Genomic DNA, 4,803 nt, shown 5'->3' with positions numbered 1-4,803 from the left:
CAATGTGCTTCATGTCAGTGATTTTTCCGTGTACCTTTAGGGGGCCAAGGGCCTTGGTCCCTACAAATACAACAATAGAAAATACAAACGGGCCAGGTGTGGTGGTTCACTCCTGTAATCCCAGTACTTTAAGAGGCCAAGGTGGGAGGATCGTAGGAAGCTGGGAGTTCAGGACCAGCCTGGGCCACATAGGGAGATCCTGTCTCTGCCGTTACAGCAAGTGTTACAGCGGGTGGTTCCGAGGACAAACCGAGCGGCACACAGAAGGTAGGAGAATCACAGTTTATTCACGGGCAGGCTCAGAGGGATCTCGCCACCAAATTCTGAGCCCCGTCTACCTGTTTTTTTTCCCACTTTTATTAGGTTCCGGTGGTCTGAGGGGTGGGGTCTCAGCTGGCTGATGCAATTGGTAAGCATGATTGCAGAAGCCAGGTAATAGATGGGGGTCTTCCTTATCACTACAAAAAACAAAAATTAAAAATTAGCTGGGTGTGGCGGGAGTGGGGCAAGGGGGGTGCATTCCTGTAGTCTCAGCTTTTGGGGTGGCTGAGACAGGAGTTTTAGCTGCAGTGAGCTAGACTCATGCCACTGCATGCCAGACTGGATGACAGAGCAAGATCTTGTCTTTCTAAAAAAAAAAAAAGGAAAAAAGAATTCTCCTCCCCCCAGGAAACAAATAAAAAACAGATACAGTGTAACAACTATTTACATAGCATTTACATTGTATAAGGTATTATAAGCAATCTAGAGCTGATATAGTATACTGGAGGATGTGCATCGGTTATATGCAAAACTATGCCATTTTATATAAGGAACCTCAGAATTGGTGGATTTTATATCCCCAGGGGTCCTGTGGACACTGAGGGGTAACTCTATACATGTCCTAAAAGAAGTCCCTTTCCTGTGTTCTCCTAACCACCAACCTCTCTCTTCTCCTGGAGGGGAACATAGATTAGTTTTGCTAATTTTTGAATGTATTATAAATAGAAACACCTAGTAGGAATTTTGTGTCATGCTTCTTTAGTTCAATCTTATGTATTCCTGTTTTTTTCTCCTGGCAAATGACTGAACCAATTTCTGCTCCCAGTAGTAGTGTATGAAAGTTCAAGCAGTCTCATATCATGGCAATGCCCATTTTCTATATTTAACTGTAGCAGTTCTAGTGCATGTGTATAGCACTTATTCTGGTTTTAATTTACATTTCTCTTATGGGTAATGAGGTGGAGTTTTCATCCCAAGTTTAATGTCTTTAATACATATAAGACTATTTTGATTTTTGTTTTTTCTCATTAGTTTTGCTAATTTGCACTTTTGTAGTTACTTGTCTTTTCATCAGAATTTTCATATATTTGGCATATAATTATTTATGATAGCTTATTATCTTTTAAATCTTTATAAATTCTACAGTGATACCTCTTTTCCATTTCTAATATTTATTATTTGTACTTATTATTTATTTATTTTTAATCTTTTGCTACTTTTTTTTTTCCTGGGGTTTTGCTACTCGTATTTGCCCTTTCAAAGAGCATAACTTTGGTTTCATTGGCTTTCTCTATTGAGGTTTTTTCTTTGCTCAATTTTCACTTTTTTCATCTTAATTTCCTCTCTTCTACTATCTTTGGGTTTAATTAACTGTTTATCCCCCTAACTTGTTGAGATGGACACTATCATGGTTTGAATGTTTCCCCAAAGTTCGTATGTTGGAAACTTAATCCCCAATGCAACAGGGTGAGAGGTGGGAGCTTTAACAGGCGATTAAGTCATGAGGGCTCTACACTCATGAGTGGATCAATGCTGTTATTGCAGTAGTTTGCTATCATGAGATAGGTCTGTTATAAAAGAGAGCTTGGCCTTCTCTTGCACTTTCTTATGCTCTCTTGCCCTTCCACCTTCTGCCATGGGAATGACGCAGCAAAAAGGCCCTCACCAGATGTGGGCCCCTTGACCTTGGACTTCTTGGTCTCCAGAACTATAAGAAATAAATTGCCTTTCTTTAGAAATTACCCAGTCTCTGGTATTCTGTTATAGCAACCCAAGATGAAGACTGATACACATATAATTTATTATAAACCTTTTTTTCTTTCAATATGTATGTCTAAGATTTGAATTGCTTTAAATTTTTATTTATAAAAATATCTCTGATTTTCATTGATATTTCTCCTTTGACTCATGAGTTACTTAGGATTACAGTGCTTAATTTCCAAACATTGTGGGCTTTTATAGTTATTCTTTTATTGTGTGGGAGAGAAGGAAAACATTCCCTTCACCTCTGGAAGGTTTGCTGAAAAATCAACTCACAATAAGGCAGATTAATAAGAGAAAGAGATTACCAATTTATTTTCCATATACACCGGGAGAATCACAGAGTGATTACCCAATATTCTAAGGGGGCCCAGAAGTTTATACACCCTCATTTTAGAGGAAAGGAGAGATGAGGAATATAGGTAATTCTTTCGAGGTTAGTAGGGAGGATGAATGGATACTTGGGGCAATGAATGGATGGGAATAAGCAGATTAACTTGTAAATGATTCTCTTTGGAAATTAAATTAACCTGAGAGATAGGTATTAACTTTAAAATGAGTTGTGACAGGTCTGGTGGCATTCTTGATCTTCTTTCCTGCAATATATTGGGATAACAGGGAGGGGAAGGAAAGACAATTTTCCTTGTTGATGGGTCTGTCTGGTTTTGTGCAGATAGAGTGAAAGCCCCTTCTAATGCCTATTGATCTCTAAGGGTCTTTAATTCAAGATACTCTTTATACCAATGAGTCATGTGTTGTGGTGAAATTTCCTGAGCTCCTTCATCCCCTGTGTCTGGAACTTCCTTAGAAGTTTCACACATTAAAAGCTGAGTCCGTGGCTGTGGAGAGAGAGATCGAGTTAATGGTTGAGTAGCAAGAGATCTCAAAAGGAAGAAAAGAACATGGATTAAAAAGAGAATGCATAAGCAGAAAAGAACAGATCTAAGCACATGTCCCCATTAAACCAGTCTCCTATTCCTGGGAATAGGTCAGACCAATAGAATGGTTTTGCTTCATTAATCTGATGGAGAATATTTACCTTGTCTTTTAAGAGGTGTAGATCAGCCTCTACTTGCCCCGATTGGCTTACGTAGAAACAGCACTTTTCCACCAATAATCATGCAAGCTCCTTCCTGTTGGATTGTCAGGGAATCCAGGATGTGGTGGTTTTGCAATACAACGGAGCCTAGGCTGTTGACGTCTGACTGAATTGCTCCCCGTGTTTTGCATTGTGATATTGATCTCTTGTGCTATTACCACACAGAGATTCAAAACAGCCTTTTCAATCTCATAAGTTCCAAATGCTGGGAAAAGAGTCCTGAGCACCTAAGAGAACTTAGAATTGTGATATATAAGTGGATTTTTAAAAAATAATATTACATTTACTATGTTTGTTTGGTACTACTTTATGAATGCAAGAGCCCAATTTGTAATTTGGCTGGCATGTAAAGTGGAGTACCTGGTAACAGAGGGTGTCAGATAACCAAGTTTATAGCATCCTGACTATCTAGGTGGGATCCATTATCACCACACACAATAAAAAGGCCAGAGTAACTTACAGATAGGGGCAAGTTGGAACCTGTGATCTCCCAGTCTGGAGTTCACGGTGCCTCTTCTTTCTCATTTGCACTTGTCCACCTCCAGTTTCCACGTGTTCCTGCTAGTCTGAGAGAACAGAACAGGTTGAAAAGTATTTGATATAAAAGGCCTTTGGTCTGGTTCTGGCTTGATTTTGTCACCTCGCCAAGTCAGTCCAGATTTTTGGTCTATCCATGTGTAATCTTTAATGTCTGGCAACTTAACAAGGGAGGCAAGTCAGCTACCCCAAGTTGCACAGGCCTGGCTTGTGAGCCATCCATAGCTCTGGTGATTTAACAAGCATTGACATCATGAGAGTTAGTGTCAGCACCATCTATGATCTTTGTAAGAGGTGCAAGAATGTCTCCAGGGGCTCAAACTGTAGGGTTTGATCCCAATATTGCCCTAGTATGTCAACCAGAAAAGATACAGCATCATTTGTTTTTAATGCAGAGGGAAAAATTTCTTTCTAGTGACTTTGCCTGAGCAAAAGACGGTTGTTGAGTTTCCACAGAGTCAACTGTGTCCAGTTGACTCACCTACAGGAGATGTAGCATGATGTTTCTCCTCTGGTTGTGGATGCCACATCTTGTCATATATTCAGCTTCTGGACTGGTCCCACCAGGCACTCATATTGGCAGAAACAAAAATGAGTTCAGGTTCCTTTGCCTGATCTAGACGTTGGCATAACCAGCAAGTAGATTGGTTAGTTAGAAACACTGGTGCAAAGGGATGCTGGGTCTATGCCTGACCTGCTGGAAAAACAGTAAGGCTTAGTAAGAGTAAGGCATGGTCTGAAAGAAGTCATAGTGGAAGATTAACAGGGAGAATGGGCTAGGTTGAGGCAGTCCGGAATCAGCTTCCAATGTGCAATCCTCGAACGGGGAGGCTTAAAAGAAAAAATGTTTAAAAAGGACCCTTGGGGCAGGCACGCCTGTAATCCTAGCACTCTGGGAAGCCGAAGCTGGTGGACCATTTGAGCTTAGGAGTTCAAGACCAGCCTGAGCAAGAGCGAGACCCCGTCTCTACTAACCATAGAAAGAAATTATATGGACAGCTAAAAAAATATATATATAGAAAAATTAGCCGGGCATGGTGGTGCATGCCTGTGGTCCCAGCTACTCGGGAGGCTGAGGCAGGAGGATTGCCTGAGCCCAGGAGTCTGAGGTTGCTGTGAGCTAGGCTGACACCACAGCACTCTAG

The 4,803-nt window shown here is 40.8% G+C and overlaps 1 long non-coding RNA gene across 1 annotated transcript; it reads right to left on the bottom strand.

Moving 5' to 3' along the window:
• Positions 1-318: 318 nt before the first annotated feature.
• Positions 319-3,780, bottom strand: LOC123635480. Its single transcript, XR_006734134.1, has 3 exons — positions 3,582-3,780; positions 3,062-3,155; positions 319-458 (listed from the first exon to the last, which is right to left on the bottom strand). It is a non-coding gene; the product is annotated as an uncharacterized LOC123635480 (long non-coding RNA).
• Between the last annotated feature and the right edge of the window lie 1,023 nt (positions 3,781-4,803).

The sequence above is a fragment of the Lemur catta genome, chromosome 3 (assembly GCF_020740605.2).
Source record: "Lemur catta isolate mLemCat1 chromosome 3, mLemCat1.pri, whole genome shotgun sequence".
Classification (NCBI taxonomy): Eukaryota; Metazoa; Chordata; class Mammalia; order Primates; family Lemuridae; genus Lemur; species Lemur catta.
This window is presented reverse-complemented; position numbering and strand designations above follow the sequence as displayed.